The sequence below is a fragment of the Malaclemys terrapin genome, chromosome 9, assembly GCF_027887155.1.
Source record: "Malaclemys terrapin pileata isolate rMalTer1 chromosome 9, rMalTer1.hap1, whole genome shotgun sequence".
Lineage (NCBI taxonomy): Eukaryota > Metazoa > Chordata > Testudines > Emydidae > Malaclemys > Malaclemys terrapin.
Genome location: NC_071513.1, coordinates 50,864,854 through 50,887,571, shown reverse-complemented (window position 1 = coordinate 50,887,571; position 22,718 = coordinate 50,864,854). Strand labels below are relative to the sequence as shown.

Below are 22,718 nucleotides of genomic sequence, written 5' to 3'. Positions count from 1 at the left end.
AATCATGGAGAAAGGACTTGTCTCTCCAAAACGGACTGATCATATGTTCTACAGTAGACTTAACTACAGAAGAAATATATTCTGATGATGGGGTGTTTTGAAAGTGTTGCAAAGCTTTTGACACCTCTTTCTAAATAAGGTAGAACATACTCCAAAGCCATAGACAAGAAACACCCAGAAACAAAATATTTCCCCCTTAAGGCCATTTCTGTGTAATCTTACACTATGCTCAAATGCTGTCATCTTAGATCAAGGGCACTTCAAGTGACATGCACAGAGTTCTACTAAGTGACCCATGGCGATCATAAGCCACTCTCTTTCATATCGAGATGGCCCACAACCTACGTATTGCAAATAGCACTGCTGACAGTAATCTTCCCCCTTAGTGCTGGCACAGCAAGGCATGATTTTTGTGTAATGATTAATAAGCAAAGATATACTGCTCTTAAAGCTCCTAGTAGGTTGCCACAGTGATCCTCACTTTCATAAAATCTACACATCCAGTTATAACAAAAAGCCAAACAATGGTTCGTGGTGTGGACAGCTTCTGCAAAAAACCCCAAAAGGCTACAGACTCTAATCTGGAGAAAAATCACTTCCTACTATGTTACTCTCAATCATTGACAGATCTTTCATTAGAAAAGATATGCTCTGTGCCTATCTTGCTTTTCACTATTAAAGATGGCATATGTAAAAGCTTCAATATCCAACCATAAACCTTCTGGTATCTTCTTCCATGACTAAACTACACCAAATTCCAATAACTTTAATTATAATTTCTGCTAAATAAAATATAAATTTGGCACATAATAGTATTACAGTTGATGCGTGTTAATGAATGTGAGTGAATTATAAGTGAACAAAGCATGAATATATCTGTTCTATATCTTTGTTCTATATCTTCCAAACGTCAACTCATTAATCACATTTGTTTCATAAGTAATTAACACCCAAGATAGACAGGCATGAAAATTGGGTAGGATAAAACAAAAACAAGCCAGGTTGCTTGCTTTATTAGGACTGCAGATGTGTGCATGGTGCAAATATATATTGTTGTGCTCCTCCCCCATTAACTCTGCCCATATAAGCCTGTAGAGAACCAAACAGAAGGAAATGCCCATCAATTTAAATTCTCTACAGGTTCCCAAGAACCAGTACAGGAGGGAAGAGGGAGGAGGGCATTCAGTGTGTTCACATCACCAACACATCTGTGATCCCTACAAATGCAGAGGTCTGGGTTGCTAGCACTTGTTAATACTTCAATAGCTGGGAGCAACACACGTTCAAGCTCTTATTTGAACAAGCTGAATTCTTCCAAGCCCAAGGGGAAATGTGAATTTTTTGGGGGAAGTTTAAAGGTAGGGAAAACTCAAATTACTATTAATTGTTTGTGATACGACAGCGATTCGGACCACTAGTCTGTGCCTGTCATCCCTCACAATGTCTTTATTAGGGCTGTCGATGAATCTATTAACAACACAATTTACAGCGATTAAAAAAATTAATAGTGATTAATCGCACTGTTAAACAATAGAGTACCAATTTAAATTTATTCAATATTTTGGATGTTTTTCTACATTTTCAAATATATTGATTTCTATTACAATACAGAATACAATGTGTACAGTACTCACTTTATATTAGTTTATTACAAATATTTGCACTGTAAAAATGATAAAAGTATTTTTCAATTCACCTCATACAAGTACAGTAGTTCAATCTCTATTACAAAAGTGTAACTTACAAATGTAGATTTTTTTGGTTACATAACTGCACTCAAAAACAAAACAATGTAAAACTTTAGAGCCTACAAGTCCACTTAGTCCTACTTCTTGTTCAGCTAATCGTTAAGACAAACAAGTTTGTTTACATTGACAGGAAATACTGCTGCCTGCTTCTTATTTACAATGTCACCTGAAAGTGAGAACAGGCATTCGCATGGCACTTTTGTAGCCAGCATTGCAAGGTATTTACATGCCAGATATGCTAAACATTCATATGCCCCTTCATGCTCCAGCCACCATTCCAGAGGACATGCTTCTTTGCTGATGATGTTCATTAAAAAAATAGTGCATTAATTAAATGTGTGACTGAACTCCTTAGGGGAGAGTTGTATGTCTCCTGGTCTGTTTTACCTGCATTCTGCCATATATTTCATGTTATAGCAGTCTCAGATGATGACCCGACACATGTTGCTTGATTTACAAACACTCACTGCAGATCTGACAAAACGCAAGGAAGGTACCAATGTGAGATTTCTAAAAATAGCTACAGCACTCGACCCAAGGTTTAAGAATCTGAAGTGCCTTCCAAAATCCGGGAGGGATGAGGTGGGGAGAATGCTTTCAGAAGTCTTCAAAAAGCAACATTTTGATGCAGAAACTACAGAACCCAAAAAAGAAAATCAACCTTCTGCTGGTGGCATCTGACTCAAATGATGAAAATGAACATACATCGGTCCGCTCTGCTTTGGATCGTTATCGAGCATAACCCATCATCAGCATGGACGCATGTCCTCTGGAATGGTGGTTGAAGCATGAAGGGGCATATGAATCTTTAGTGCATCTGGCAAGTAAATGTCTTGTGACACCGGTTACAACAGTGCCATTCGAATGCCTGTTCTCACTTTCAGGTGACGTTGTAAACAAGAAGCAGGCAGCATTATCTCCTGCAAATGTAACCAAACTTGTTTGTCTGAGCGAATGGCTGAAGTAGGACGGAGTGGATTTGTAGGCTCTAAAGTTTTATATTGTTTTATTTTTGAATAGTTTTTTTTTTTACATAATTCTACATTTGTAAGTTCAACTTTCATGATAAAAAGATTTCACTAGAGTACTTTAGTATGTGAATTGAAATATACTATTTGTTTTTTTTACAGTGCAAATATTTGTAACCAAAATAAATGTAAAGTGAGCACTGTACACTTTGTCGTAATTGAAATAAATATATTTGAAAATGTAGAAAACATCAAAAAAATATTTAAATAAATGGTATTCTATTATTGTTTAATCATGTGATTACTTTTTAAAATCGCTTAACAGCCCGTCTTTATGAAATCAATTATTCTAAATGCAACATATTAAGCACTAAGTGAACAAACTATTCTGGAGCATCACATTTTGGATTGAGGGTGTCACACCATGGATTACCTGTGCACCTTGATCATTCATATATTTCTGCCAGCATTCATAACAGGCTACAAAATTATATCCTGGGTACAATCACAATCCGACGTAAAATGATTGATCCTTGAAACATGGCTTACCACTGTCCCATCAGGGGATCACTAGTAGCACTATTAGAAGCAGGAAAAACGAGATTTTGGTTTCCATCACTCATAATGCTACTGGCATTGACACCACAACTGTTGCACGTTAGAAGCAATGGTAGAAAGAATGGTAAGGCTGGAGAGAGAAGAGATAGAACACACCGGTCTCCAATTTTAATCCAATTTTAATGGAGTTGCCAAGGCTGGTTTAGACTTGCTGGGACCCCAGGGCCGAAGCTCAAGCCCCACCGCCTGGGGCTGAAGTCCAAGGGCTTCAGGGCTCAGGTTACAGGCTCCCTGCCTGGGTCTGAAGCCCTGGGGCTTTGGCTTCCCCCCCAGGCAGCAGGGCTCAGGTGGGCTCAGACTTTAGTCACCCCTCCTGGGGTCGTGTAGTAATTTTTGTTGTCAGAAGGGGGATCGCGGTGCAATGAAGTTTGAGAACCCCTGTTCTACACCAATGAGTGTTATCCTCATTTTACAGCTGGGGAAACAAGCATACAGAGGCAAATAGCCATGCCCATGGTCAAAAGGTCAGTGGCAGTTGGAGAAACAGAAGTCAGGTCTATTAAATCCAGGTCCAGTGCCCCATCTACTGACTATGCTTCTTCCTAAATGAAGCACACTGTTCAAAAAGCCAAGATTGTAGAGATAAGCATTCAGTCATGAAATGTTAGAATTATTGGTGTACAACCTTAACCCTGACCAAATGGGTTATTTCTTTCAAACAGCACTTATGTGGTAGGCACTTACCTAACTAAAGAAATCATAATTCCTGTCCTAGGATGCTCACAAGCTAAAGAAAGATGAACAAGCCGACAAAGGGTAGAAAGGGTGCAACTTACGCACAGCTACCTAAACATTAAGATAGGACATGTAAGTTATACTAACATTAATCCTCAGGCTTAACAATGATGAAACCTACCTCTTTTATAGCATATAGTATGTTACTGCTGCATAAATGAGGCAGTTCTTCCACAGAGCCCTGTGTCTCATTCAATGCACAAAACTTGAATGTATTTTAAAATATTCTAGTTTGCAGACAAATTTCCCATACATTATACTCTTCTGAATTTTGATGGATCATTAAGAAACTACTCCACATGCACAAAGTGCAATTTTTGAATCTCAGACAAATCAAAATTTATTTCTATTGCTTTAAGTTTTTTTAAGTTTCTCATGCACATAAAACAACTGGACTACATATACAGGTGTTGGTTAAAAATCTGTACAAAGCATGGTAACAGTAAATAAAAATGGATAATGTACAGAAAATTAACATTACATTTGAGAGAATGTAAGCTAGATACTTAGGACATGCTGTCCTCAACTCTGATAAGTTTGGTATTCGTATTGTTTCTAATAAGATTGAAAAAGTTCCACCAACTACACTGCACACTGATAGTTAAAGTTTTATTTTTCTTTAAAGAATATCTGTGTACAAGGAAGTCAGGAGATCTGGATGCAATTCTATTCTATGATTTAACAAAGTTTTGAAGCTTGGACCAGTGTAATTTTTGTTTACAGAAAAGCATAGTCAATTTGTATGCAATAAAAGTAAATTAAGACAGATTTTTTCTTAAAGGGAGAATCAATTTAAACTCTCCAAGGAAAATTGTCCCCACATACACAAACTAGCAGATATATTTTAGGTTGATGTGGGTTAGTTTCTCCCACAACCTAATTACTCAAACAAGTTCTGGGGGTTTTTTTGGAGGGGTTGGGGGGTGAGGGGAGGGAAAGGATGAACAAATGACTCCTTGAATTACAACTCATTAAGTCAAAGTCTAGAAACCATATCAGAATAAGTTTAGTTGGTGTTCTACTTATAATATAGAACATATCCACATTCCCAGGTTGAAAAATATTAGCACCAAGCTTCTGGGTATACTCACAAGGTTCACACACTTAATTTGTTGAGTGGTATAGAAAAAGCTAATCAGACACATGCTAAAGGATATGAAAGGGAAAAGGTACAGTTGGTGAATATTTTACTCCCACAATAAGGAACTATGATCCTTATTGTTTATCCTAGTTAGTGCACTGCTTCATTCAGTAGGACTTCCTACACTAGTGAGTCATGGTTGACCTTCTGCTAACCAATTCTGCTCATTTTTCTAGGTATCAGAGGACAACTCATGGTATCTGTAATTTATTCTTTGTTACATGAAAAGTAATTTTTACAGTTCTTACACAACAATTTAGACAATGAGTGGGCTAAAAATGAAAAACTAGCTCCTCTGCTCCCCAATGGCTCTTCATTAGATCCCTAAAAGCATGAAATGGTGATAAGAGGTTTTTTTTTTTTTTTTTTAAACATGACCAAACAACAGGTTCCCTAAGCTCACTCTTGGAAACAGCTGGGAACTATTTTGGCTGAAACTTTAAAAAACATTCAGCCTTGAGGCAGACACCCGGCATGGAAAATTTCAGCTCAAAAGTCTGACAAAGTTGTAATCAACTGAAAACAGGGTGTTACAATGGGAAATGTTGGGCAACCTTAATAATAAGCAATACTGCCAGGTCTGCTTAGAATACTCACACACCAGTTTGATACAGAGTGAAGTGAAAAATCGTCAAAGGAGCATGGTTGGTTCTTTCAGTCAATTGTGGAAGAAACGTAATGGTATGGGGGGGGGGTATTTCTTTTAAATATCATTACACTGACGGCCTAACTAATAATGCAATATAGAAAAAGTTACTAGTTCTAGTCGCCAATTCTGCCTTGCTGTCTTGCCTCCATTAAGTGTTGTACTGGGCCTACCTACCATACATGAGATCATTTCTCCCTCTATGACATCCCAGAAGAGCTAGATTCCACTAGAATAATGAAACTGTCAGCTACTGGAGAAGGTTTATCAACATGGGAGACTAAACACGCAGAAGACAGACTTAGAGGATGGAACATGCTTAGGACTCTACCAAATTATGATTTAAATCAAATTTCATTTAAATCAAATCCATCCTGGACAAAAGTAAATATGCCAGTAACAAATTCTAGAAAATGCGTTCAGACATGACTGAATATCAAGAGTAGCGAAGGACTGAGAATCCTGATAGAGCAGTCAGTGGGTAACTTGTTATTCCAGGGAAATAAGACTAGCTTTAAATGGATATAGAAAAAGTTAAAGTTGTCTTTTCTTGGTTTTTCTCTCATTCGTCTTCCTTTCAATCTATGTTTCTTTTCTTGCTTTCCTTGAGAAATGATCTTAAAAATTAGACCAAAACATAACTGTGGTTCCGAGAGCTCTCGTAGGTTCCACAATTGCATCTAGTGACAGCGTGACTATACCGGTTGTCTCACAGATTTCACCTACAGCATCAATAGCCTATAAGAGTTCACCAAGCAGGAGTCTGGCTGTGTCATACACAAGACAAGTCTTGGGGTTTATTCCAACCACAAACTGAAAAGGGAGTCCCCATCTAACCACATCCAGAGGGATGGAAGCTATAATAAATCTTTGAGAGCAAGACACACACAGGATTCTGAAGCAGGGGGTAGAATCGACCCTTTAAAGGTAGAATATTCAGAAGGAAGTACAAGTCAATTCAAAAGAGTATGACAGACCCAGATTCCCTGACCTATTTGCAACAGAAAAAGAAACAGTAAAGATTTATAGTAGACTACTCAAAGATTTTCATCTTCTATTTCCACCTGCTGGGTAGAGGGATAACTCCTGTGGTCTGGAGAGTTCAGGGATAAACCCTCGTGCCACAAAGACAAAGAGGCCTTCTCTCCAACCCTCCTCAAACCATACATATACGGTGGGGAAGAATCTAAATAAGTGAAAGAATTAGCATTCATGAAAGAGAGAAGTTAGTAGCATTGCCTTGACACAGCAGCTAAGACAAATGCTGGCACAAGCCTCCATCTTATAGACCTCAATCCTGACTATGCTATTCCAGTCACAAGTGTCTATGGAACAGAGACTGGCAAACATGCTGATTTATGTCAAATAGCATGATGGTTTTGTGACAGAACAAGGATTAATAAACCAGACGTTAATTTGGGAACGAATCTGAATTACCATCTCCAGAAATGCATTCAACCCCTCACCTCTGTACACAACCTACATCCTATACACATCCAGTTGTAGGGCAATTTGGGGTTGTTGTTGTTAAAACGGTGATGTAGATTACTTATCCTGTCTCCAAAGCTGTTTTACAAGTCTGAATCATAGCCTATAACATAAAACAGTTCAATATATACTTCCAGGGAGACAATGTTACGTCACATTTAATTTTCAATACAGCTGCATTAATAATACTGTAGTATTACCTAATGCCAATTAGTATTTTGATGTTAGCTAAGGTCTTGCCATCCCTTCTCTACTCCTATTAGAGTTGCCTCATTTGCTACTAAAAAAAAACCATAGATTCTGTGAATAGATAGTGAGAAGCTGTTTTGGAAGAGACTGTCTTAAAACTCCCTGTAGACAAAGACATATAGAAGGCAGTTCCTTTCTACCCTCCCCGCCTTTTTGGGGGCGGGGGGAGGGGGTAAAAGCACATATGCTCCTAAGAGAAGCAGATCAAATATATCTAATTTCTCGCCTATTCCCTCTGAAACTGCATCTGAAGAGCATTGAATAAATGACAATCAACTCCCTGATTATATTGGTTATGATTCTGTTTAATACAGAGAATTATTTTTGGCCCTCTAAAGTAGGTCTGGACACATGAATCAACACACCCCACAATCCAATAGCAAGAAGTTGAAGCTAGACAAATTCAGATCACAAATAAGGTGTACATTTTTAACAATGAGGGTAATTAACCATCAGAACAATTTACCAAGGGTCATGACATCAGTGGCAATTTTTAAATCAAGACTGGATGTTTTTCCAAAAGATCTGCTCTAGGAATTATTTTGGGGACATTCTCTAGTCTGTGTTATATAAGAGTTCAGACTAGATAAACACAATGGTCTCTTCTGGCCTTGGATTCTATTAATCTATGAAAACTATGCCAGGAACCAATTGTAGCTCAGCGCTGTAGTCTGATAAATTCTTAAGAATCCTGCAACCGAGTTATATCTTGGCATGGAGAAGAAGGAACAAGCACACAAAATACTTTTACTCACTGCATTTCCATACTCAGTATTTTGATTTTAGAAGTGGGGTATTATTGCAGAAATTTAGGATAACTTGTTTTTGTTACTATGAGTACCAAACACTCAATGCTATTTCACAGATTGGAAAAGTGGGCCTCTCTCAAAGTAATGAATTGTTTAGTATTAACATGTACTTATTTCCTATGTAAAGGAGTACCATGGAAAAAATGTAGTAATATTTTGTTGAAATGAATTACAACTGTTAATACCAGTTTGCTTATTTTATATTTGATCTGTTGGCTGAAATAATATGAAACTGGCCAAAAAAAGTGATTAGAACAACAGTCAGAGGCACAAAAGTTTACATCTATTCAAAATGAAATGGACATGTACAGAAATGAACCTCTCCTCCTTATAAATGAGTATGGTCGAAATTCTCAAATCAGGGTGTTTAAAATTAGGCACCTAAAAGCATATTCAGAAACCTAAATAAAATGGGTCTGATTTTCAGATGTCCTGAGTGACACATCCAAATGAATTCAATGGAAGCTTCAGGTGGCGAGCAGCTCTGAAAATCAAGCCCCTTATGTTGGTGCATAAATAGGCTTAAGTTCCTAATTTTAAACACACCAATTTCAAAATTGTAGCCTATCACTTCAATATCAATAGCTGGAGGTAGTAGTTCTGCTTAGATAGATTTTCTCATAAATCAGTTTAATCCATTCCATTAAGGAACCCAGGATTTTACCGCTTTAGCCAATAGATTGTTCTTTAGTGAGGGGCGAATATCCTCCAGGATTTCTCTTTTCCCCTAGAATTCCACATCCCAAATTTCTCACCACAAAGGCTGCCTTGGTGTAACCCACCCAGGGTCAGAAGGACCCTCCACAGCTAGCACTGGAATGGGTTACCTAGGGAGGTGGTGGAATCTCCTTCCTTAGAGGTTTTTAAGGTCAGGCTTGACAAAGCCCTGGCTGGGATGATTTAGTTGGGGATTAGGTCCTGCTTTGAGTAGGGGGTTGGACTAGATGACCTCCTGAGGTGCCACGTACCACGGATAAGTGATCAGTAAATGAGGCAAGAAGGAGCTACCTTCTATAATGCAGATTAATTAGAGCATTTTAAATGCATTTGTGTCTACCTAGGAGGTTTAACAGTCTATTGCATTAGATTACCAAGGAATGCATAAACACTACCACCTCCCTACCCACATTTATCCCTTACCAAGATGCACTGCAGATCCAAAGCAACAAAACGTCGGAAGGATGGTCTTGTTTGTTAAGGGCAGGTCTTCACTACCTGCCGGATCGGCGGGTAGAAATCGATCCCCGAACACACTCCCTGTTGACTCCGGAACTCCAGCTTGCGAGAGGTGGAAGCGGAGTCGACGGGGGAGCGGCAGCGGTCAACTCACCGCCATCCTCGTGGCCAGGTAAGTCGACCTAAGATATGCTAACTTCAGCCACACTATTCGCATAGCTGAAGTTGTGTATCTTACGTCGACGCCCCCCCCCAGTGTAGACCAGGGCCAAGGCAGTAAACACTGTACTTGGATATTCAAGACATTGGATTCAATCCTCTGCTTTGCCAGACCTCCTGAGAGAGTCATCAAGAGACAAAACTCTTCCTCCCATTAGTTAGAGGAGGATGTTACTTCAAGTACAAACACCCACAAGCTAGAGGCTAATACAAAAAAATTTAAAAAAAGAAAAAGTTCCAAGCAGAGACCAGGGACAGCATTCTCATAAAAAACACAGTATCCTCGCTCAGTGCTCAGAAAGAGGAGGGAACAGGGGGGCCTTGAGCACTGCCTCTGCACTTCACCTGTGGTTGTCTTCCTTTCCATCAGTAGCTTCTCCCTGCTGCTAGCAAGTCTCCAGTAAAGAATTCAAGCCTTTGGGATGTATCTGCAGAGGGCATGATGGCAAGCATATTAATCACCCTGGCAAGTAGGCTTACTCATCAGTTTAGTAGATATTAGGCAGATTTTTCAAGTTCTGAACATAATGAATGCCAGTATATAATTACAACAAATAAAATATTTGAAATTACAGTGTTTTAAGCAGGGTTTTGGAGCTGTGCTCCAGCTCCGCTCCAGCACCAGGTAAAAACCTGCAGCTCCACTGCTCTGGAGCTGCTCTGCACTCCAGCTCCGGGCTCTGCTCCAAAGCCCTGGCTTTAAATCATACCAGCTAGTCTGGTAATCCAGAGGTAATTAGCTGTCAGAGGTAGGAAATACTGGAGGCAGCATGCTCAACTCAGGTGAGGAGAGGAACAGTTTTCTAGCTCCCGGTGGCTAGCCCTGGAGGGAGCGCTGTCCATCTCCTACTTCAGGATGGATGATCACTATGATCCAGTCTGACAGAAAAGTAAAAGGGAACAAATGAAGTGACTGTAGGCTACATAAATTCCCCGCCCTATTAAAAAAAAAAAAAAAAAGTCACCCAGAGCTTCACTTCCATTTAGAATCATAGAATCTCAGGGTTGGAAGGGACCTCAGGAGGTCATCTAGTCCAACCCCCTGCTGAAAGCAGGACCAATTCCCAACTAAATCATCCCAGCCAGGGCTTTTCAAGCCTGACCTTAAAAACATCTAAGGAAGGAGATTACACCACCTCCCTAGGTAACCCATTCCAGTGCTTCATCACTCTCCCAGTGAAAAAGTTTTTCCTAATATCCAACCTAAACCTCCCCCACTACAACTTGAGACCATTACTCCTTGTTCTGTGATCTAGTACCACTGTGAACAGTGTAGATCCATCTTCTTTGGAACCCCGTTTCAGGTAATTGAAAGCAGCTATCAAATCCCCTTCATTCTTTTCTTCTGCAAACTAAATAATCCCAGTTCCCTCAGCTTCTCCTCAGAAGTCATGTGCTCTAGCCCCCTAATCATTTTTGTTGCCCTCTGCTGGACTCTTTCCAATTTTTCCACATCCTTCTTGTAGAGTGGGGCCCAAAACTGGACACAGTACTCCAGATGAGGCCTCAACAATGCCGAATAGAGGGGAATGATCACATCCCTCGATCTGCTGGCAATGCCCCTACTTATACAGCCCAAAATGTCGTTAGCCTTCGTGGCAACAAGGGCACACTGTCGACTCATATCCAGCTTCTCGTCCACTGTAACCCCTAGGTCCTTTTCGCAGAACTGCTACCTAGCCAGATGTCTTATAGATGTCTTAGTCACAGTTCAGACACAGGGACAGAACTACTCACCTAGCCAGGTTATAGCCCAACATTAGGACTTGAAGCGTTCAGATAAAATTTCAATGGGCCTCTGCTCTGAAGCAGGATAGGATGCAATCCACTGCCTGGATTGCATCTGTGAACTTGTCCTGAAGCAGGCAAGCTAGTGTTTCAGTGGAATACAGGGGAACCACAGTGAAGATTAGAACCTGAGTGGGGATAGTAGTAATAGGACATGTTGATGCAGGTAAAAACATTCTAATGGTCATTTACTCTACCTTCTGGGCAATGTGAACAAACAAACTATGCACAAATACGAGCAGGAATCCAAAAAGGCTGGCAAAGTTTCATTTGCTTATGGGTCTTGGATGAAACTGGGGACGAGAAAGAGGAGTAACAATCAGGGCCGGCTCCAGGCACCAGCCTAGCAAGCAGGTGCCTGGGGCGACCAATGAAGAGGGGGGCGGCACGTCCGGCCCTTTCAGCAGCAATTCGGCGGCGGGGCCGTCATTCCCTCTGGGAGCAAAGGACCTGTCACCGAATTGCTGCCATAGAATGAGCAGCAGTAGAGCTGCTGCCGAGATCGCGGCTTTTTTTTTTTTTTGGCGCTGCTTGGGGCGGCAAAAATGCTAGAGCCAGCCCTGGTAACAATGGATGTGGATACGACCAAATTTCAGACAAACTAAAGTTATTACATTGATGGATGATCCGGGCCATAATGATTTCATCCCAAATATGATCACAGGAGCTGCACAGACTGATGTGGCTATCTTGGTTGTGGATGCCAGCAGGGGGGAGTTTGAAGCAGGGTTTGAGACTGGTGGACAGAGTCGAGAACATGGGTTATTGGTTCACTCTCTTGGACTAACCTAGATACCCAAAGGGTGTGAATTACCTCACTGAGATAGGGCTCTTATTAGCCATTGACTCAGATACAGATACAACATACACAACCCCTTGATGCAGAAGAGCTGTCTGTGACCACCAAGCACTTTGTAAATTACACTCAGGCTGCTAACAACCCAAAGAGCAAGGGTATGTCTTCACTACACAGTTAACCTAGGCTCTTACCCAGGTTTTAGCCCAACCCCCCGATCACCCACAAAGTAAAACCTCTGACCCATGTTTGGAGGTACTTTATGTCCAGGCTAGCTTACTCAGTTTAGCATTGCGTTCGGGGGGAGGGTACAGAATCTGAGCTCTGCTCTAACATGGGTTGGAACCTGCCCCCTTTGCTGTAAGGATGCAGGCTAAAGGCTAAATCATTTGACTAATCAGAGTCCTCCAATGCCCTTCCCACAAATCCCCCCAAAGAACAAACATTCTCCAGCAATTGACAGGGTGTTTCAGCACAAACCACCATGGGACATGCCCCCAATACACAGGAGCACGCAGAAACAGCGAAGACCATAGTAACACAGCTGGGGCTTTGCCAGGGGGATGCTTGTACCCATGCTAGGCTAACCCAGGTGCCAATCACCAGGTTATCTGTGCAGTCAAGACATACCCTAAAGTAGTACCTTGTATTGACAGTGGGCACTATCCTCTATTAGTCTGAGGTACTGTCCGTGATTTTGCCTAGGGAGAGGAAGTAGTCTCTCTAAGTTAGGATTTGCACCAGTGAAGCTTACTACAAGTTCAAACATGGGTAAGCTCCACCACTGCAAACTGTGCCTTTGACAGTTTACATGATTGTATTAGTGCGGATATACTAGTAGCTGGCTACTAAGAGCTAACATACCCAGGTCCGACAAGATCTAACTCTACGGAACTCTAACAGAAAAGGTAAAGGTATGCCCACAGCAGCCTTCACCTCTTCCTTGGAGACTTCCTAGAAAGAGGAGACGATGTTGCTTAGAGCACTTTGAATTAGACATCTTTTTGAAATGGGACTAGATCAAAGTGCATTAACAAACTTAACATGTCAGCAGGGTGCATACAGACAGTTCACCTGCTGCAAGCTAGCATGGGGTAGAGTCACACCCCAGCTCATCACAGTCTAATTGTTCATGTGGACAAGCCTAAAGAGACTACTGACACAGGAGCTAGAGTACCATAAGGCCAAAAGTCCAAAGGTGCACAGTACCGAGATGGAAAAAAGTCTGACAGATTTAAACTTGGGAGCTGTCCAAACTAAAAATTGAAGCCCAAATGATATTCGTGAGCCCAAACTAGATGTAGAACTGCAGGAGAATGGCAAGAAACCTGCTTTTTTCAGTTGAGAGGTCCACAGCACTGAACTCAGATCCGTCTCCCACTGGATCAAGAGCTCATCCACAAAGTGCTAAGGGAAGGCTGTTCTGAAGAAAATCTTGCCTAACCCAATAATCCAACAGATCCTACAGAGTGGTAGTTGGGGCTCTGCACTGATGACTGTTCTGAGTGCTATGACATCCACGTCTTCCAAACCTTCGAAGGGTGTTGACTCCTGGTGCTTTCTCCAGACATACCCAACTGGCACCCTAATGCTGACAACTGAGGTTGCCAGGCCAAATCAGAGGAGGCCTATGCTTTTCAGGACCCTTAAGATCCAGGAAATCCTACCTCCCGGGGTTCCAGCTGGAGCTGACAACAGGATCCTTGTCAGAAAATCTCTCGCACCGAAGTGCCAGACCACCAGAAATGCACCCTCAGCATCTGAAGAACTCTGACCTCAAGTAAGTGGAATACCATCTGGCAGTTCCTCAAAGTGCATCTTTAATAGAGGATGACATTTCAACCTGGAATTCTGCAACAGGCATCAGCACCAGGACAAGTAGAGAGTCCTTTCTATAAGTTCTGAGACTCATCAGCTACCATAACACATGATAAGAACAGTATTTTTGAGGACAAAACAATTTGGTCTGGGGGAATGGAATGCATCATTCCAGAAACATCCCCTTTTCAGTGTCATCCTAAATGTGGTGCCTTTTGAAAATTTTATTTGGGTTTTTAGGAAGCAAGACACTGCAGGGAAGGAACTAATCTGCCCTAAGGTAGAAAATACTGATGAGATGATGTCCCTCAAATAAATTTGTGAAATAAACCATGATATATTGGACAAAAACGCTGAATTGCATTAAAGAAATTCTGAAAGCATGTGCTCATGCTGATAGTTGTGAACTTTTGTGGGTATGTGATGAGTCAGAGGTGAAGTAACTACCTTAAACTTAACAGGAAGGAGAAAATTTCAGAGAAGCAGTCAGAAGCTGCATAATAAAGGCCTTGTTAGCCCAGTCACATCTCTTGCACTAGAGTATCTGCCAGCTGTCCTCATTCTTGTTCAAGCTAATGTTCAGTACAAAAGGAAGAGGGTGCATATTATGCCAAATCCTATTATGAAAAGAATATATCACATTTTAAATTGTATTTAAACCTCTCATAACTACTTACTGGTTGCCTACTTTCAGCCATAATTCCTCAATGTGACAGATTAACTTTACCTGTAAAGTTTTCAATTGATCATGCAACACCCTATACATCAAATAGGAAAGCTTATCTTAAATTTTCTGACTTGTTGCAAAGACGTAAACACTTTCAATTTACACTATTCTCTTTCCAGAGGGGGACAACTCTTCAGATTGTGGAAGTGTTTAATCACTGCTCTTTTATTCAATTTTGTGACCAAAGGAAGAATTACCATAAATGATACTGAATATAAACTGGCCATCAGGAAGTTTAGACTTGAAATTAGACGAAGGTTTCTAACCATTAGAGGAGTGAAGTTCTGGAACAGCCTTCCAAGGGGAGCAGTGGGGGCAAAAGACATAGCTGGCTTCAAGACTAAGCTCGGTAAGTTTATGGAGGGGATGGCATGATGGGATAGCCTAATTTTGGCAATTAATTGATCTTTGACTATTAGCGATAAATATGCCCAATGGCCTGTGATGGGATGTTAGATGGGGTGGGATCTGAGTTACTACAGAGAATTCTTTCCTGGGTGTCTGACTGGTTAGTCTTGCCCACATGCTCAGGTATCAGAGGGGTAGTCGTGTTAGTCTGGATCTGTAAAAAGCAACAGAGTCCTTTAAGACTAACATATGTATTGAAGCATAAGCTTTCGTGGGTGAATGCCCACTTCGTCGGATGCATGTCCATATGCTCAGGGTTTAGCTGATCGCCATATTTGGGATCAGGAAGGAATTCTCCTCCAGGGCAGATTGGCAGAGGCCCCGGGGATTTTTTGCCTTCCTTTGCAACGTGGGAGGCTTGCTGGAGGATTCTCTGCACCTTGAAGTCTTTAAACCATGATTGAGGACTTCAACAGCTCAGACATAGATATAGGGTTTATTACAGGAGCGGGTGGGTGAGATTCTGTGGCCTGAGTTGTGCAGGAGGTCAGACTAGACTATCATAATGGTCCCTTCTGACCTTAAAGTCTATGATGCTATACTGTAACACAGAACCACTACAACCAAGACGGGGGTTCATTGTGCTAGGCACTGTACAAACACACAATAACATCCATGCCCCAAAAGCTTACAATTACAAAGACAAGACTATAGTGAAACAGTCAGGAAACAGAGGCAGAGAAATGCCCAATGTCATACAGCAGATCAGTGGTCGAGCCAGGATTCCTGAGTACTACCCAGTGGGTCACACTGGCATCCATAAAACTCAAGACTATTTTTATGTTAACTGCCATCATTCATAATTCAGATTTGATTAAAAACTATCATTCTATATTCTAATACACCAGATGATTTCCCAACCCCTGTACCTGTATTAAATTGAGATATTAAAAAACTACAAAAGTAGAAGGTTGGAGTAAATGTATCTTACCACAACAGTGTATGCAGGGAAAGAAAACTACCACCTTCACTAGCTCAGAGACAACTACTCTGATGCAAGATTCAAATATAGCAGCTGTTTGATGGCAACAGGTAACGATTAATTTTCTGGAACAAGAATAAAATATTTCAGTAACAAGTAATCAACTTCAAGTGAAACAAGCAACCTTGGGCAAATCTGAGTTTGTAGTTTTTGTATATACAATCAAGCAGAGTCTACCAAGAATCTTCTAGAATGCATGTCCAGCTCCCATTCAACATTTTACCTATCTTACCAATATATCTAGGACAAGCATGCTTTAAACAATATTGAAATTTTATGACAAGGAACAATAATAGAGGACTGCCAACCTATTAACTTCTCTTCATTCAAATCCATTTTAAGGCATACATCTGTAATGATACTCCCAAATACTGAGTCAATCATTCTTTAAAAACTGAGCATCTAGATATGCTCCTGATTAAACTCTGTATCCAGCTGTTGCCCATGTCATTTTTCTTCCCTATTTGTTATCCTCAACCTATCCTGCCATCTCTGAAGTTAGATTTAGCTCTTTGGGAAAAGAGCCTGTCTTTCTAGTTGTTCTGTAAAGCACCTAGTGGGGATCTTTTGTTTTTGAGAACTACACAAAATTTCTCTCCAGAGATAAACAAAGCAAGCTAGTTAAAATGGTTCTAACCACTATTACATAACTAGTACTTGACATAATGCTTTTCATTGACAAATTCCAAAGTGCTTTAAAAAGGTGGTTAAGTATCATTAACCTGAGAGCTTCAAAAAATCTACTTGCTTTGGGTAAGCAGATAGCCTGAACTGTCAAGTTAAAATGAAACCTAACCAGCAATATCTGCAGAAATTTTTCATTTAAAAAATAAATGTCTAGTCCTAATTGCTGAAGAAATGACTTCAGAAAGAGCCAAAACTCATGTACTGTTTTCATGAATCTGCAGACAGACAGCTCCAGTACTGCTGCTAGCCATGGCTTATCCAAACAGCAGCAGAGTGAAATTTAAAACATTTTGGTCAGATTTATTGCAGTTATTCAGAACCCAGTGGGCAGCTGTAAAACTGTCAATCATATACTACTGCTGTTTGAGAACGCAAGCATTGCAGCTAGTCATAGTGGAAGAGGAACCAAGCAGAGGGCTGACTGGGGAAGGAGTGATGAAGACCTTACCCCTCCCCCTTCACCCAAAGAGTTTCTATGGGAAGGGTATAGAAGCAGAAACCCACATGCAACAGCAAGGATGCTCTGAAGGTGGTGATGAGACAGGAAGTGTCTTCCTCAACGAGAGCAGTTTCACATTTATCTGATAACTACTTGCAAGAAGCTGATACAAAATAGGACATCCCCAATCAGGCTTCAGGAAAAAGACCCAGTAACTGCTCCCTTTCCAATAGCTGGGAATGATCAGGAGGGCCTCACTGCCCTTGGACTTTGCCCTTTGACTTTGCTGAGGGCTACGCCCACCTTCATAGCTAACTCTGGCTAACAGGTGTGAAATTTCGAAGGCCTGATCCCCTATATTGTAGCTGAGAAAACAGAAAAGAAGTGACTTGTCTAAGGATGCAGAGTTGGGAACAAAACCAATGTCTCCAAACTCCCAGTACCAGCCTCTACCCTCTAGACCAGAGGACTTGTATACCGGCAGTAAAATGCAGACCAATACCCAAGTAAGCTAATATAACTGACTTTCTATGAAATCTTGCTCCAAGATTTCAATCTAGTTCAATGTAAAGCCTTGAAGTACAAAGCTAACTCCTTCCACTTACAACACAATGATCCAAGCCCCAAAACTGCTAGTTCACTATCTCAACTAACATTTTAATGCCAAAACACTTAACACATCATACTTTCATCAAAATGCATAATACGAATATTAAGCATAGTTTCTTTTCATCCTACATTACAGTGATACAAAGAACCCCACCCCTAAACAGAAAAGCATCTCAAGAATCCTTGGTCTGACTGCAATGCTTGCTCTAGTAATGTTCAATTGTAATTTATACATAATTCTTATTTATGGCATGGTAATATTTTCCAGGCTCTGCTTGGCAATTGCAGACTTATATTTGAGAGTCACTTACAATATTTCCAAGAAAACACTGCCTAGTTAACATGAGAAGTTCAAAGGAATATATAGCAATCTAGTATTCTTTTTGAACCTTCTTACTGCTCCAACTGGTTTCTGCTTTCATAAAGAGAAAAAAAGAGCAGTGAAACTGATCATTGTAATTACGTTTCTGGAATAATCTCTTCAGTGGAAAGCTTTACAACCACCTGTCTGACAATTTGGTTCTACTCTGCTTGAACTGCCAACAATAATATACATCAGGAAAGTTAAATTTATAATTTGTTTCAGCCCTGTACAAGTCACAAATACCTGTAGCTATTTGATTTTATACCTTGAGGAGTTATAAAATAGCTTGGAAGGAGAGATATCATCTGATTGGCTGAAGTTAGTTCCAAGCCTACAAATTATATACTATAAATCATCTACCTGCTCAACCACTACTGCTCAAAACATTTAAGTCATTTTACAAAATGGCATGGGTAAAAACTGCTTTAGATTACTTTAAATGCTTAAATTTAAAGTATTTAAATAGGACTTCCATAGCCCACCACATATGTCGGTGCTGTTAATGACTGAGGGGGATCTTCGGCAAATCATTTTTCGTAGCCAGGTACTTTCCCCATCTAACTCAGTTCCTTCCACTACCATGTCTCTCCTATCCTCCCTCCTTTTCTCCCGACCTGTACATTTCAGTCAAACACGTCAGTTTACGAAATGCTGCTTGGGTCCCAGCACAAGACTCCAGCATTAGCATCTTCACTCATGCCACTACTAGGCCAGACCAATGTTCCCTCTAATTTTTTACACCCATCCATGTGCAGAATGAATTTTGTTATGTGCACCAATATGGAGATAATGAGTGGCAGGGGTGGGGCTGAGGGGTCTGGAGTGCGGTAGGGCTCTGGCTGGGGATAGGACTTGGGGTGCCAGAGGGGTCTCAGGGCTAGAACAGAGGGTTGTGGTGCAGGGGCTGAGGGCTCTGACTGGGGGTGCAGGTTCTGGGGTGGGGCTGGGGATGAGGAGTTTGGGGTTCAGGCTTCCCCGGGGCTGCAGCAGGGAGAGAGGACTCCCCCCAGGCCCCTCTCGCCGCGGCAGCTCTGGGACTGGGGGTGAAGGGCCTCTCCACAGCCGTGGCAGCTCCAGGGCCAGGGCTGGGGGGAGAGGCACCTCTCCCAGGCTGCGTACCTGCACAGCCCTTAATAGCCTGCTGCGCAGCTTAGAAGGAACTTAGGGACAGACCCTTTGATACTGATGTGGTTTAACGATGGCATCAAAATAAACCATTTTAAAAAAAAATAAGCCCTTTAAACACAACTAGGAGACTTGTTCTGACAGCCACTATATTTTCATTGTGGCGACAGCAGACACACCTCAATTAATGATCTGCTAATCTGCAGCAAGAGGATACTGGCACTGGAAGCTCAGGCCAGCTCTCAGACAACACTTTAGGAGTTGAAATTCCAACCCAAAAAGAATTTGGGAGAAGTGAAAGAAGAAGAAAAAACAGGACAGGAGAAGATAAGTAAGTACTGGACTAAAAGTAGCCCTCTCAATGGGTAAGTCAGAGACACGGTTAGACACACCCTCTCATATCTGCATCCTAATTCTCTGCCTTAGACATGTGGCTGGTGTGTCTTGATCACATGCTCAGGGTCTAACTGATCGCCAGATATAGGTAAGGAAGAATTTCCCCCCCTGGTCAGATTTGCAGGGATTTTCGCCTTCCTCCTCAGTATGGGTTACAGAGTGAGTGCTGGGATCATCTAGCCACACACATCTCACCTAATCAGTTTCCTGCCATTGCAAGGACTTGGGTGGCACCTGTCTCTCCTGTTCTCTGCCTGTGGCAAACAATAGTTTAGTCTCCTAAGAACTAAATGCTTTATTCATCTAAAGTAACTGGACTCAACACAGGGGTATTTGACTGAAATGTAATGGCCTGTAAGACTATATAATCTAATGATCCCTTCTGGCCTTCAACTCTATAGTTTTCTCATGAGCAGGGCTGGGGGGGAGCAGGAAAAAAAAGAACAAAAATAGGAAATTAAAAAGAAGAAAACAAGCCAGAAGACAGAAAGTGACATCAACAGACAAAACAAAACAAAAAAGAGACAATGGCAACTACATTGAGACAAAGCATAAACAAACATGGGGTGCTGATCCTCCAAGGAATTCTCCAATAAAAAAAAACACAGTAATGGAATGCTGCAATATTTGGGTTGCTTACACTACAGGAGAATGTTACAGAAAAAGAAATCCCATAAAACACAGCTATTTACCAGAAATATTTCTGTTGGAAAAATAGTTACAAAAACTAAGTTTGGGTAAAACTTTACTAAGAATTCTGTTAATTCTTTTTGTAAAGCTTGTTAAAATTACACAGAGGTCAATGGTGTACCGCCCACCTCCCAAAACATGGATGACCTTTAAGTTTTAGAGAGCAGCCCCAGAAAAAAAATCAACCCCACAGAAACGTGCTTCTATCATACCTATCTATGAGAATTAAAGACAAACAGGATAGGGAGAAACACAGGTTGTACTTAGTTTCAGGCCTAAATTTTCATGTCTATTTACACAAATTAAGTTCAGCATATATCAGCAGCACAATAAATTTATAGGTGTCTTTTTTTTTTAAACTACACCAAAAATCACTCATGATAAGAAAATAACTATACATAAAAATTTTTTAAAAACTCAATATTTGTTTCTAGAAAGACAGACAATTTCATTACCCATTAAGTTTTGTTGAACATGAAGGCACTTCTAAAAGCAGAAAGTAGTATCTGAAAGGAAGAGAATTGGGGAGGGGGGAATTATATTACAACTTTAAAAACAGTATTAAAGTGAAATAACAAATATATTGGCTCATTTAACTCTACTTCTGTCTTATTCATGTGCTATTTCTTGGAGTGATTACAAGATGGTGGGGCACAAAGTTGTTGCGAGTATGTTTTTGCAAGTACTATTATTATGCAGCCATCCCAAAATCACCTATAGCTGTGTCACTGTAGCATAGACACTTACTATGGAAGGTGTTTTTCCATGGCTGTAGTAAATTCACCCGGAGAGACGGTAGCTACCTCTACAATAGGGGTTAGATCAACCACCATGTCACACAGGACGGAAAGTTTTTCATAGCCCTAAGCTGCAGCCAGGTATTGACCAGGCCTATTACGCCAAACCCTGACAGCCCTAACACTGCAGTGTAAGGTCCGTACAGGTTCCCCCCGCTACCCCACACAGGTATCCCAAAACCCTCTCCCCGCCACCCCACCGTGCCATGCAGCCCACGCCGCCCCCGCCAGGAAGGAGTGCACCCTCCTGCGGAGTTTCGCAGTTGGGGGAATTGCAGGAGCCTGGCGGCGGGTGCCTGAGCACCTGGTCTCCGTCCTACAGGCTCTGTGCCGAGCGGACGGGCGCTCCCTACCCGGCGGGGCTGGGCAGAGGGCGCTGCCTACACCTCAGTGATCCCCAACAAGGAAGCGACTCAGGAGGAAGCGGCGGGGAGGCGCCGCCACCCGCCAGCCTGAGGACTAGGATTCCGCCCACGGTAGGTGGGAGACTCCCAGCCGCTAGCCGGGCCAGGCCATGCACACGCCGCCGGGTCGCGTGCACGGCGGAGGGAACGGCCACCCGGCCCCGCTGCCCCCTCAGCCGGTCCCCGCCCCGGCGCGCAGCGGGCGCTGAACTCACCGGGGGCAGACGGGGTTGCCCGCTGCGCCGCGGCGCCACCCACCTCCGGAAAGGAGCCAGTCGCCGAGGGGGCTGCGGGGCGGGACCTCTCGTTCGCACGGCGCGGCCGCCGCACAGAGCCTCCTGCAATGGCGGCAGTGGGACCCACCGAGGCGGCGGCAGCCGGAGGGGGAAGCGGAACCGCCGCGCGTGGCCACAGCCCAGGAGGGGAAGGGGGAGGGGCTGCCCCTCGCGCAGATGTTCACGCGCAGGGCGCGGGGACTACAGTTCCCATGACACAGCGGCAATGCGGAGGGGGAGGTGCTTCGATTGAGGACTATAGTTCCCATGATGCAACAACGCTGCCGGGCTGCCCCCGAGACAGGCAGCCGACGTTGCGCGGAGCCCGCTGGAAAGTGTTGTCCTGGTTAATCAGCACCTGTCCGGCCCCGATTCCCGACGCAGGCGGAAGCGGAGCGGTCCCGCAGCCCCCTCCCCCACAAGCCATACGTCATTTGTCTTAAATGCTGGCCTCCGCTGGGGGGCTGGGTTCTCCCATGCGGCCATACAGCGCCTAGCACCAATCCTCAGCTCTCTGCGTGTTCCTGTCTAAAGAGGAGCCACAGGCATTTAAAGCGGCACCCAGTCGGTCACCCCTGTCCAGGCAGCTAAAGACAGAGCTTCGCCCCCTCCCCCA

General features: G+C 42.3%; 1 protein-coding gene across 6 annotated transcripts in view; it reads right to left on the bottom strand.

The window, feature by feature from the left end:
- Positions 1 to 22,243, bottom strand: part of PAK2 (p21 (RAC1) activated kinase 2) — an 84,110-nt gene extending 61,867 nt beyond the window's left edge. The window contains exons 1-3 of one of the 6 annotated variants that reach the window (XM_054038922.1): positions 22,043 to 22,243; positions 21,082 to 21,132; positions 16,266 to 16,381 (exon numbers count right to left, since the gene is read on the bottom strand). The gene's annotated coding sequence lies outside the window, so the exon portion shown is untranslated. The remainder of the gene's footprint in view (positions 1 to 16,265; positions 16,382 to 21,081; positions 21,133 to 22,042) is intronic. The other 5 variants (XM_054038924.1, XM_054038919.1, XM_054038921.1 and 2 more) reach the window with 5 other exon arrangements.
- Between the last annotated feature and the right edge of the window lie 475 nt (positions 22,244 to 22,718).